This window comes from Xiphophorus couchianus, chromosome 7 (assembly GCF_001444195.1).
Source record: "Xiphophorus couchianus chromosome 7, X_couchianus-1.0, whole genome shotgun sequence".
Taxonomy (NCBI): domain Eukaryota; kingdom Metazoa; phylum Chordata; class Actinopteri; order Cyprinodontiformes; family Poeciliidae; genus Xiphophorus; species Xiphophorus couchianus.
In genome coordinates, this window is record NC_040234.1 from 31,532,763 (window position 1) to 31,546,987 (window position 14,225).

The following is a 14,225-nucleotide window of genomic DNA, read 5'->3' on the forward strand; positions in this document are numbered from 1 at the left end:
TATAACTGTATCTCACAATATGAAATAAAGATTAAAATGCATGGCATGTTTTCATGTTTGGTGACAATTAAAACCATAATTAAATGTTGTATTAAGTTTTCCAACAAGTTGGTTGTTAATTAGACTCAAGTTTGTTCAATGTTTAATGTTTTCACTTGTTCATCTGACAATGATTAGCAATAAAGACTGAACAAATGATCAATTAAACTGAATATGCAGGAAAATCTCAATAATCCTTAGAGAAATAAGAAGAACATTTGTCTCATTTGACACTAAATTTATGTGGAATCTAAAAGTTTATTCATTTTCATTAGATTTATGCTAAATTCAGACAAACAGGACAATAGATAAACATATTTGCATAAATCTCTCGCAAGTCTTGAGAGAGAGTGAAAAGAAAAACAAGATGAACTGACAGAGGGAGATGCTGACAGCTGTGCTTTGACTACACAAGCTGGTGACTGAAGCAAACTGGAACAGTGAGGAGATTTTCTGGGCAGATGATTTTGAGTAAAGCAGTCAAAAAGTATCAAATATATAAGAAGGACAATCCCATTAACACTGAACATTTGTTCTCATTGGAATTTGTTTTATTAATCAGTTGTCTGTAGTGAGTCATTAAAACTGGTACTTACCCATTTAGACCATGCAGATGAAAAATGTGGCCGTCTCCAGTCTCTAACTTACAGTTTTTCCATGATGTTTGGACATGCCATTTGATTTTAATGGTGATGTCATCATAAACAGCAGCCACGTTCGGCACTGACAATGTGATTACTGAAGATTTAAACAAAACGAATATACAAATTGGCATAAAGGGCTCAGAGGCAGAAACTAAACACAAATATTTCAGGTATTTTACATTAAGTAAATACAAAATGTCTGCCTAAAATAACAAATGCTCTGCTTTTGTGTAAGACAGTAAAATATATTTCAGCACTTCAGTCTTTCTGCATCACCAAAGAAAAAAGGAGGAAAGACATTTAAATATTTCACAAAACTTTAAGTGTAACTGAGATGTTCTGTTTTAAAGAAAATGATGCAACGCCAGCAGTCTGTAGTGAATACTGAAGCTGTACAGAATGAGAGCAAAGGTCTCTCTTTCACATATTCTAACTCCACTGAAAAGTCAAACAAAAAGATTTGATCATCTGAAAGCAGTGACATGATTCTAATTTTAAACAGTCTCACCCCAATTAAATTTATTTTGTTGCACTTTTGAAACGAATAATCAAGAGTGAATCAAGGAATTTCTGAAACACCAAACAGAATTTCATTCCAGGCCAGCAGGGGGCTCTAAGGAGTTGCAGAGTTCGCAAATAAGCTGGTCTGACAATGAACATGAATGATCTAAAAAAATGCAGCTTTATCTATTTCAGACATATTTTCTAGACCTAAGAATGCATTAGTCTTGGAAGTACTTAAACAACAAAGAGGTTTAAAACTGGAATCCCTGCCAGAGTTGAATATTATAGCGACCTACCATCCTTGCAGTGATAGTCCACAGTCAGGTAGCTCTTCTGCTCTGGGCAAAGGTCATCAAATGAGCCCATGACTTCACTGATTCTGCAGATTTGATGTTCTTCACAATGAGCTGGGAAACACACAAGAAGCTCCGGATGCTATTTATCATCACACACAAAGGAAAGTTAAACAATAATCAAGAAAATGTATTGAAATCTTTTAGGTTAAGGAGAAGGCTGCTGCACGAAACAATAAGTTAATTTTGGTCTCCAATCTGTAGTTATTAAGAAATACGCTTGCCAACATGGTGGGCTGAATGACTATGATAAAAATGAAACTATTATGTATTTCATTTAAATAAGTCATAAAATCATTGTGCCTCAGAAACACTGCAGTCCAGTTATTCTGGGTTTTTCAGATTTTTAATCTTACCAACGTTGCTGAGATAATTATTTGAAAAGGATGAGTTTGAAAGAAATAGAAAAGTAATTAAATCAGACAATAGCACAAATAAAATACTAACCTCTTCAACTTTTTCCACATTTTGTCATGTTTCAACCACAAAGAGAATTTTTTTACATTGGGGTTTCATTTAATGGAGCAACAAAAGGCATGCATAATTATAATCTGCTAGAAAATGGTGCATGGTTTTCACATTTGTTTTGTAAAGTGTGATATTGTGTCATGTACATTTATTAAGCCCTCCTAAATCACCCAATTTTAAATGCAATTATCGCTACAAAATAGCCTGATGTGAGTTACATTGTATGAAGAATTTCAGTGAAGATAAATTTTAATTCTTGCCACAAACTCTAATTTAGGTTGAGGTCTGGATGTTGACAGGATTCTTCCAACACTGGTTCATGCTTTGATTTAAAATATTTTTCATTAACCTTCATAGAATAGCTGGAATTCTAGTACAGTAGGGTCTGATGACTATTTATTTCTAAATTTATTTGGCTGCACAGGACTTTATTTAGCCATATAAGCTTAAAGGAGGCTGAATGCCAAGATTTTTGGAGTTCAATTTGAAAACAAAACAAAAAAAAGTCTGATTACTATTCTGAAGTCACATCACAATATTGCTATGATCGATAGAACAAAATATCAATGAAATGCACAAATAAAGCTTATGGTTGCAATGAAGACAAAACAAGAATTAAGAAATCTATACAATTTTGCACATAGTCTGCAGCTATTTTGATAGCTGCAAAATCAAAAATAGCTTTTGCAGCAATTTTTGATTTGTTTGAGGTCTGAAAGATTCGGTTCTACAATGGCTCAAATGTATTTACATTCAGCTGTTTTAGTCATCAATATTTCCATTTAATTTACACAAATAATGACATTAAAAGTACCACAAATAATATGTTTTTACATGTTTTCATTATTGCCAGAGTGGAGTCTACTTCCATTTCTACTTTTGAAAACAGTTCAACCTTTTCTTGCAAAATTTTATTTTTATCTTTATATTAAATCTTAATCATTTAAATTACATGTTGGTTCTTTCAAACATGACACAAAATTTCTTAGGATAGCTATATATATGTGTAAAATTATAAGTTTTGTAATATAACTGTTGTGATAGTTGCAGCTCCACACACGTTTTATTCGGTAAAAACGTCTCTTTGGGTTGTAAAGGTTGCAGACCTCTGGTATAGAACATTAGTTCAACATCAAGAGAGATTTTCCTGCTATCCATCTCTATCCTCAATGTAGTCTTTATTCTACTGTAAGCCAGCTGAATGAAATGTTTTGAGCTGGTCACACAGAAGCTTGTTATTGATTTACCCCAGGTATTGTTGATGGAAGTCGTGAGTGTTTTTCTCTTGTGCAAACATTAAATGAAATGTCTTTATCTTCCCTGACAAAGGATGAAATATGAAAATACTTCACAACTGAGGAAAGCGGGAAGATGAATTCATAGATATTCTTCCTCTGTCATTGATTGCATGCATGAGTCAATATTTTAAATGAGTAGATGGGTATCATTCATCTATTTCAAGTATGAGGCTTTTATGCAACAAAGGTTTTCTTCTGGAAATGTCCTAACAGTCCATTACTCCTTTCAAACATGTCCGGCATGAGACAATGTGTTATATGTGATAAGGAGAGCAAACATTACATTCAATGATGGATTGAATTTCCTGTTTGCATCTATCCGGAACCCTTTAAGAGGCATTAAATTGATTTTTGTTTTTCCTTTTCTGAGCTCGGCTGGCTAAGTGAGAAGCTTGAATTGTTACACAGAAAAGATCGGTTTTAGCCTGCCTGACGTAAAATGCAGGGATAAACATCAACGGCCATTTAAGGATTCATTTATTTGGACCAGACAGATTATGTTTTACCTTTAATGGAGGCCGCCACATCCACCTGGCTGCAACTATCCTGTGTGAATGTTGGTGTGTAGAACCTGGGTCGACAGTAATGAAAGTTGTCGCGACCGAAGACAGCCCCCTCTATCATTAACACTTGACCAGACCCGCACTGCAGAGTGGTGTTGTGACCCAAACATGCGATTCTTCTTCCAGGTTCTGAGGGAGAAAAAGAAAAACACCTTGAGGAGGAGGTCAAAGAGTGATTCAGTATGCAGCTTTGCTCAAAGTGTGACTCATAATCCATACCAAACTGACAGATGAAATGCATGCTTTTGTTGCAGTCTTTTGTGGCTTTCCAGTGAAAGCCTGAGTGTCTCAGTATGAATCCACAAGCCGCATCTGGCTGTGGGACGCTCTGCCACTTTGAGAAGGTGAGAGGTGAACCATCCAACCAAAAGAGAGGAGGACCTGAGGATGAAGCAAAAATGTTGAAGAACATGCAAAAACGTTAAGGTTGTAAATCCTGCAGAAGTTCTCTATTTCAGTTCTAAGATTAAAAAGAATAAAAACGTTTGAAAAAAGAAAATTGGTGTATTCAAGAGTGAGAACCTTTCTTGAATACAACATGAATGCTTGGTGCATTTTGACCGAGACAATAGATGTTTATTTTCAGGGATGATTTAAATTGACCCCATTCATCAGGAGAGTTAAGTTTCTGGGACAACAACATCAATGCCTTTCTCTAAAGCTAAAGTGAGCGCCGGTTTCCCTGGATCAGTTCTTGGAATATTATTTTTCATCCACATCCGTTAGGACGATATGGATGAATGTTTCAGAGGAAAAAATTGGCTTTATTTCCCAGAAAACCTCTGGAACTTAAGATTTGTAGGCCACAGTAAGGCTCCACGGTTCAGCCTGATACTAATGCATTTATTCCTGTCTTTGAAGACACTTTGCACATTTTAAGGTGTTTGAACATTCTGCTATTGGTTGCTGGTTTGCAAGTACTGCAGAGGATAAGGAACAATATTGCACCTTAATGCATTTTCTTCCCTCCGTTCTCCAAGACCATACTAAATACAAGTATGGGAAATTACCAGCACAGATGTTATCTGTAAATCATATGAGTGCAAGTTTTCCAGCTCAAACATAAAGAGGAAGATCAGTCTCAAAATAACCTAAGTTTAAAAACAAATAGTAATGCTATACAGATTTTCGAAGTTATCAGACTTATTTGACGTTTTTCAGATGAATAAAGCAGTAAATAAAACCACATTCTCCACTAATTCAGCAAAATTAAAGTTTATGTAATCAAAGAAAAAAAATAGATAAACAAATTTAATAAAGTTTATAGTCTAAATCGGTACTGCAAAACAGTAATAGAATTATGCACTTGTCATATTACACGATAATGGATATTTATTTTTAAACAATTCAGTAAAGGAACATATATCTATGAACATAAATTCATTCTGTTTGAAAATGTGCAAACTAAACTCAGAACTTGTTGAGGGTGAATTTGTACAACACTGAAGGTGGTTTGTAAGTGAATTCATTCAGGAAAGTGTAAAAACATATTTTTGAACATTATTTTGAAATTAAATATTGGATTTGCTAGATAGGTTTATTCTTTGAACATTTTGATCTAGGTACAGATGTAAAATCTAATATTTTCCTCTAGTGAGACACATGAAGTCAAAGTTGATGTTCTTTAAGGACTTCAAACCCAACTGACTTATATTGTCCTTATGGAGGAGATAGTTAATGAATCTTCAGAAAAACCATTGATCATACAGCTGCTGCTAGAGTTTTGTTTACCTTCCTCATTCACAGAAAATTGCGGCTTTGGGCTTCCGGACGGTGCCAGTCCAAGCCAAATGTCCTTTTGAGAGTCTAGGTGTCTCTCGAAGAAATTTTGAGTTTCTTTATCTGGGATGTAAGCGAGGTGTCCTCCCCTCTCCTCACACCAATCTTCAGCTCTGTGAAAAGGGAGCTGCTGACCCACAAGCTCAAAGCAGGACCCTTGAAATGTCCTCTGGTCCTGTGGACAGGAAGCTGCAACCCCCACATCATTCTCAATAGAAAGTTGACAGCAGAGTGTCAACAGGATCAGCATGTGCAGAACTGCCCAGCACATCTGACCTATTTTCACTTTAAAAATACAAACGTTTGGTCTCCCTGCTTCTTCGTTAGAGTTTCCAAAGGTTTCACAGCAGTACTTTTCTCTTCTTGTTCACTCTCCTCTGTGACATTGTGCCTTTTAATGGGCCTGACGAGCATCTCGTGCACATCTTTTCCTGGTTTTTCTGTTTGCCTAACATTCAGAGTCACTCTGAGACTGATGATTGCTTTGCCTTTGTGCACACACGGGAACAAAAGAACACTATCAGAGCAGTTTCAGTCAGACAACAACAGCACACAGTAGTTGAGGTTGGGTTTTGTAACTTTAAAAGTCAAAGGCTTGCTGTGTTTGTTTTCAGCCTCAGTAATGACAGTTTTCTTTGGAAAACTCATCTATCACAATGAAAAAAACAAAAAGCAATAAAAGTGTAATTGTTCTCAATTTATCTATGTGGTGGATTTTATTTTATCAACTTTGTGCTTGTTGGTCCAATTTTTAAAAAGCTCAGCCTGTCTTCAGAATGTGTAATGACTGTAGTGTGTAAAAATATTTAAGCTTTAAATTTTTTCCTGTTCTGTTATACAACACATTGTTCATATGTTTTTGATTTGCTATATTTTTTTAATCTTACATTAAAGTCATCTGCAATAAAGTAAAAGTATTTGTTTAAAAGTTTATTTATTTTGACTCAATGAAACATATTAGAATACAGACTGATTTTTTTAAGGCTTTATGTTCAATTATGATAATTTTCCACTTTTTGCAAGTGGAAAATCATCCATTTTTTGTGGATGATTTCGTTGTCATGTTTTCAGTTGAATGTCATGTTTTCAGTTGAAAACATGACATTCATTATTAATATATTACATTAAAATAAAATAAATTTAAAAAAGCATTTTAATTCCTAAATGTGGACTTCATGAAAACTGTGTTAAAACCTGTATGTTTTTTGTTTGAAGTGCTGCTGCCAACAAATTTTTATTGAACTGTTCTTATGTATGTGATGACAATAAATATTATCTGTATTTTCTTGTCCTTCCTTCATTTGAACTCCAGTTCTAGTTGGAGTTTGAACTCAGTTCTTTAGGACAAAAAAGTTGTGGGTCCTTAGAAGTATCTTATGAAATTTTAAAAAAGCAGACCTGGGAACCAATTTACATTTTTGCTCCTTTCTTTGACTTAAAAAAAAAAATAGAGCTCCCTTCCAGTAGACAAATTTTCAGAGAAAGCCACTTTTCATAGAACTAAAAAAAAAAATTAAAAAGTAGCTTCCAAGTCAGCCTTCTATGCATCTGAGTTTGTTCACTTCTACTGATTTCAATCTATTAAGCCTGTTTTGTAATGAAAAATATAAGACTGGTTTTGTTCCTACTGGAGGTATTAAACCAGGTTTCTAAGTCGAGCTCAGGTTTTTGTAGAATTGCAGTATAAGAGTTTTATCAGCAATGAAACTCTTATTTTAAACTTGTTGGTCAGACAGTATTCAGCTATGCAGAGGAAATTTAAAGGAACCAAAACTGAAATGTTTTCTTTGACTTTTATAACAATGCTGCATCTATGGAGCTTAATTGGGGCCATATGTATCTCTCCTACTGACCACAAATCAGATAGGAAACACTAACCAGCACAATATGACTTTCATCAAGAGGATAGTGGTAAAAGATGAAGAGTTTCCTAAGTTTCCACATCCTGCTTACACCTTATCAGCCTGAAGCAGTGTCAATGCTCCTCGTAAATATGCAGACGCTTCTGTTGTTTTTCTCTTTAAAACTTGCTCGGCTTTTGCAGCTTTTTTGAGGCATAATATTTGCAAACTAGAAATATGTTTTAACCATCTAGCTAAAACTGTGAAAGGAGATTGTTTCCAGGTTGAATAAAACTTCAAATATTTCTGCTCTCTGATTAACACATCTGATTCAGAGTCTCTGTCTAAGCTAAACTACAATGGAGACAAAGTGTACATGGACTGAGCGCAAAGTTGACATATCAGAAGAGCAAATTGACTTTTTTGAACATCCAAAGAATATTATTAATTATTTTCAGTAGCCAGGGTGGGTTACAGTGAAGGAATGGGAGCAGGATTGTTATTTATCTTCAAAAATCTTTCCTACTTTGTTTTGTTCCTATGTTCTACCTCAAGCACTGCCAAGAGGAAAACTTGCTAAATTATTTTTATGTTTGCTCTTTATGATTCTGTTTAATTTAAAGATGCAGCAAACAATATTTAACTTAAATCGCCTCAAGCGCATTGAGGAGCAGTCAGCAACAATAAAACTAATTAGGTTTCCTTTTAAGAGAAACAAACATTTACCAAAATGAAATCTACTGCTCTAAAACATCACTAGAAAGTCCATCAGGAACAAAATATGGAAAAACATTTTTTAAAACAATTGTTAAATACAAATCATCATGGATATTATTTTAATGGGTTGATTGTGACCTGTAATGTGGCTTAAAGTCCTAAATAAAAATGATATGCTGGTTTAAATGAATAAATTCTTGTCCATGAGTAGAACTTGAAGTCATGACCAGAAAATGTATTTGGCCTATTGTTCCTCATCCATTGTTAAAATGAATGATGTCTGTATTTGGTTCTTGTAATTAGTCATCAGACCCTCTGGGAAAATAACACAAAGATCTTCCATTGAACTCTGATGTAATGGTGACTGTTTCACCGGAGGCTTTGATCAATAAAAGGGGGAAAAAGAGAGAATGAGCCTCTGGAAACACCTCCTGCAGTTCCTCCACTGCAAACATTGCTTGGATCAATCAGTGCATTGAAAGCCTTATTGCATCACTTTAACTATATGATTGACTGCACAGCAGGTTTGAATTTAACAGGACAACAAAGCAAGAAGAGCTGTGTCTTCAGTTTTCAGCCATTTAAAGGTTTGTTGTCACCAACAAAACCCCAATAATAATGAAATATGTATAAAATCCCATGGTATAACATGCTACTTCAATGTGCAGGAATCAGAATTTGTTACCACTGATTTCTCTTTAAACCTTTCTGATAAAAAAAAAAACACATTAAGAGAGAACTTTTATTTTCTGGTTAAAGGTAGAGTCTTTGTTCTTAAATATGACAGTGCTCAGATAAACAGGAATGGTAATAAACATCACTTTGAATTTGACTCTTTAGCTTATGACATTTGATGCCTGTTTCTACGCTGCTTTTGCTTCATTATCAGCCACTTAAGCTGCAAAGATGTATCTCCTGAAGCTGGATGTTTGAGGTAAATGAGCGCGCTGTGGACTAAAATAATGTCACCAGCACAAGGTTTATGCACCTATACCTCTGTGCTTTTATCAAGAGAACAACTTTTTTGACAAGACATATAAAACATTTCTGAGCTGCCTAAGTGAATGGCTTTCTTATTAGAGGTCTAATTTATTAGATGAGTTCATCTTTATATTTCCATTTCATTCACATGCATTACCAGCACAAACTACCTCGGTAAACATATAATTTTTCACCCATATGTTATACGGGTTAAAAAATTGTGTTGTATTTTCGTTGATATTGTTTTTTGTTGCTACAATGCTTTCTGATGAGTACACCATTTGAAAGCTTGTTTTGTTTTTCTTTTGCTGTGAAAAAACAACCAAAGAGAACAAAATGGAGAAAGGTCATAGTAGCCAGAGCTTATCACCTGAATTAAAAAAAACTTTAGTTTGAATGTTCTTCTCTCCTTCTGTAAAAGCTCCTAATTATTTTGGACCTTGGTTTAGTGGGATTTTTGTAAGAATGTACCAAAAAACTTTTGTTCCTCCTCATTAAGCAGTTTAATGATCAAAATTGTTGGGTTTTGATAAAAAGCTGATAAAAAGAAAGTTGGGTGTTCTTGTATTTTTTTTCTCCCCTTGCAGTGCACCACCATGACAATGTTGTCTGCATGAATATGAGAACCTAAAGTAGTTAATGAACTAATATCTTTATTTATTTAAATACCATTTTTGTTTTTTCAAGAGAAAATTAATTTTGACTTTAAATAATAATATTATTGAAAGTCCTTTTATTTCAGAAACTCCATCACTACGTGAAACACATTATGTAGGTTGGTTGTGTAACCCTTCTATGTTCGTATCAGTTCATGACAGACACACTCAGGTTCACCAAATTTATTCTAACAAAAGAGGAAATCAAGTCAACGCAGCAGCTTCTGCACCTATACATTAAATAAAATACAATAAATAGACAAGCTAAAGGTTTCCAATCACCATTTGTCAACAGTTAGAAGTTGCAAAATTAAACATAGCTAAAATGTGCAACATTAAAAATGTTAAGTTAAAAACTGTCAAGAAAATCCGAGCTCATCCCACTTCCCCATGCTGGAGATTTTAGTTTAACAGTAATAATAAATAAAGTTATCTTTAAAATGAATCACTTAAGTGATATCAAGGCCCAACAGTAGACTTAAGTGTCAATAAAGTTAGTTTAACAGTAATAATAAATAAAGTTATCTTTAAAATGAATCACTCAAGTGACATCAAGGCCCAACAGTAGACTTAAGTGTCAATAAAATAAATCTGGTTGTGTGTGTTGTTTTTGTCTCATGCAAACTTTGCTTTAATTCTACTTTTTTCTATCTAATCATAAGAAATCATAGTCAGTCAGAGAGATTCATGAAACAAGAAAAGCAGGTTTCCTGTAAAAAGAGGAAGTTTCCAGCCTGCAGATTTATAAAAATAGCTGAGACTATTTTAAAGCATGAAAGTTTTAAAAAATTAAATCTAAACATTTTGAGTAATTTGATAAGATTCAAAGTAAAATACTTATATTAATATTGATTTACTTGTAATAATACTTACACTTATATTTGTGAGAACACTTATAAGAAAAACAAGCAAATGTAACTTTGGTATCAAATAATTAGAATAATAGATTATTCTTGGTTTCTTTTCAGAAAACATCTGTAATAACTCACATTAAGATTATAATAAGAATAATTAATAAGTTATGGTTATAAAATTATAAATGAATGCTAAATCAGAGAAGCTAAAGAAAATAAATGTGATATAAATGTGATTTTGACATTGAACTTGAAATGGTGTAAAAGGTTATAAAACTGCAATTAAACATCACTGATATGTTGGAGGTAGATGGTAGGTGAAAGGTGACAGGCTAAGGGAAACGGGAACTAACAGGAGAGCAGAGATGATCAGCACCTTATTTGGACATAGGAGGTTGAGCAACCCTGAGACATTGGCACAGACATCATGACATGATGTCTCTTAAGACAGTGACGGATATGAGATCATCTGTCTAAGCAGACAGATAAACCCTATATAAGGTGGGTGCAAAAGAGGAACCTTTCGTTGGATCCTCCGGGCAGCTTCGAGCCAAGATCGAGATGGACAAAGAACTCTGCAGCTGAAGAAGAGCCGGGGCCACGGAGCCGAAGACTGTCCTGCACATGGAGACCAACCCGTCAGGCCCACAATCTGTGGCTTCGAATCGCACTTCTCTCATCGGCTGGGTTCTGACCCCAAAGACAAAGATGAAGACAAAGACAAGGAAGAAGAACTGGTGCCTTTTTTCCTGCCAGCACCAAGTCCTGTGTGACCTCACCATCCGTGCGGAGAAGAAGTTCATCGGACCTACAGAGATCCCTGCCTTCGTCGATCAACTTCCTCCTCCTGCTGCCACACCTTCTTCGTCGTCGTGCCAGGTCTGGGGTTCGAGGCGCCAAACTCCGTCCGTCTCGCTCTAAGGTTCCTTTTTTAGTTCTCAGTGTCAGCAGTAGGGAAAGATAGACTAGATGATTGATTTTACTTATTTGATTATTTCTGCTACTGAATTAAGCTGTACTGACCCTTGCAAAAATGCCTTACTAATAAAATATTTAGCATAAAGAAAATCTAAAGATGTTGTGGACATTCAGTTAATGAGTCACCTTAAAGTTCTTTGATGGTTGTAAAATAGCTGTGATGTTTGATTCTGGAGAGGAAAAAGTGGAAAATGTTTTTAGGTTGCTGGTAGCCCATATTTAAAACCTCATCCTTGGGACTCGCCCGAGTCACTAAAACCTACCTGGTTCAATAACAAATGCAAGTTGTAAAATAGAGAACGAGCGACCGTTAACAGGTGTGCTCTGTGAAACTAGTTGGCTGTAGGCTGCTCAGTCTGGCTAATTCACAGGGGGAAGAAGGGTGGGACACCTGGATGTAGGCCGTTAAAAATCAGGTGAATCGTTTCTCGAAACCAGCTTAAACAGAGTTTACTTCAGTTCTGGACAGGGTAAATCCCAGCAGATTTAGGAAACTCAATTAACCCGTTAGAAGGAGAGCTGGTAGCACATCTCCCCTCTCAGAAGAGGAAGTACGAGAGTGAGAGAGTAGAGACAGAAAGGAGGGGGGGGGTGTTGCGCAACAACAAAACATATACAAAGCAGAGAAAATTTACTTGTGAAACACTGTATTTGATTAAATTTGTCTAAAATATATGTTAAACATAATAAGAAATAGCAATTTTGACCATAAAAATGTTGAACTTATTAATAAGAAAATGGACAAATTGATTTTATTTCATCGTTGTTAGAATCTATTTGACTTTTCATGGCCTTATTTTTACTTAGCAGAATTACCAGTCAGGCATTTCTTCACCTGCCTCACATTGGATGATCATTGGATAATCCAACAAACTCAAACATCCACTTGTGCTAGCACCTGTGTATGATTTCTAATTAATCTAACAGACTTTTGTTTGAACTGGGTAACTGAACCTGAAGGACATAATACAAAATTTAAAAATAGAATTTAATGGATGTGAGGTAGTGCTGCTACACACTCATGTACAGTAGGTGGCGGCGTGCACCTTACAGGTGTTTGCGATCCGCCATGGTAGAAAAGAAGAAGAACCTGATGGACTAAATACAATAAAAGCCTCAGTGTGGTTACAAAAGTGACATTTGTGAGACAAAGTCTTGAAAAAAGGCATTTGTTTATGAAGAATTGAAGCAGTTTGAAGATAGCCTAGGAAGATCTTGGAGGAGCTTTAATGTAATAATTAAGTAAAAAGAAATGTAAACATTCAGATGAAACAAACTCAGCATTTTTTTTAGTTAACTATATACTTTACATTATTATCAAATAAATCTATTAACACATAAATATAAGTGTCACTTTGTCTTAAAGTTGACATTTATGCCTCTGGCATAACTTAACATTTATTTAAGCTATGCCAGAGGCACATAAACTAAGGCACATGTGAGAAATATGTGATCACATGTGATCCCATGTTGAATAAACCATGGATCACATGAACAAAATACTTTAGCACATGTGGAAAATGGGAACCACATTTTCCCACATGTGATCACATGTGAATTTCATGGGATTTTTTTGTAAGGGCAGTTATCCAGTCCAAAATTTGCATGGTTTTACTGATCTTATGCTTTCTTTAAGTATTCCTTTTTCCACCCACAGTTAAAATGAAATCAATGTTTGCTTGACTTAATTTCTTTAGTGAGGCATCATGTCAACTTGGTGATCTTTAGAAGCCCAACCCTGAAAAAGTTATATATTGAAAACTAATAAATTCATGTTTCAAACAGTAAATCACTGGAAAAACTGAACAGCTACATAATATATGTAGCACATCCTCTGTAATTCAATTAATGCATTTCGAAAGGTCAAAGGATTTTTGACAGTTTCTTTATAGCATAGGCCTATGTTACCGGCACCAGATCTAGAGGAATCTGAGCCAGTATCAAGTGACACACAGGCAAAAGAACCCAGTTTAACCAATATCTGTGGATCATAGAGGAAACGAGTTGTTATAATGTTACTCTGGCAAGAACTCCTTTATTCTGAGCAGCGCATGCCCAGGGCCAGGGCATGCGCCCTATTAGACCCACAGTGGTACGACAGTGCCCCTACTGGTAAGAAGTTCTATGTACACAAACATATGTATCCATATACACTGCCTGGCCAAAAAAAAAGTCGCCACCTGGATTTAACTAAGCAAATAGGTACAAGCCTCCTATTGGATAAATACTGCATAGGCGATTATCTTTCAGCTGGCAACAAGTTATTTAACCCCAGCTGATGCAATGAGTAACTCCTCATTTCGTAAACAACCATGGCAAAAGGCACATCCTGTGGTCGTGGAAAAGACGTTAGTCTGTTTAAGAAGGGTCAAATCAGTGGCATGCATCAAGTAGAGAAAACATCTAAGGAGATTGCAGAAACTACTAGAATTGGGTTAAGAACTGTCCAACGCATCATTAAAAACTGGAAGGATGGTGGGGAACCATCGTCTTCCAGGAAGAAATGTGGTCGGAAAAAAATCCTGAATGATCGTGATCGGCGATTACTTA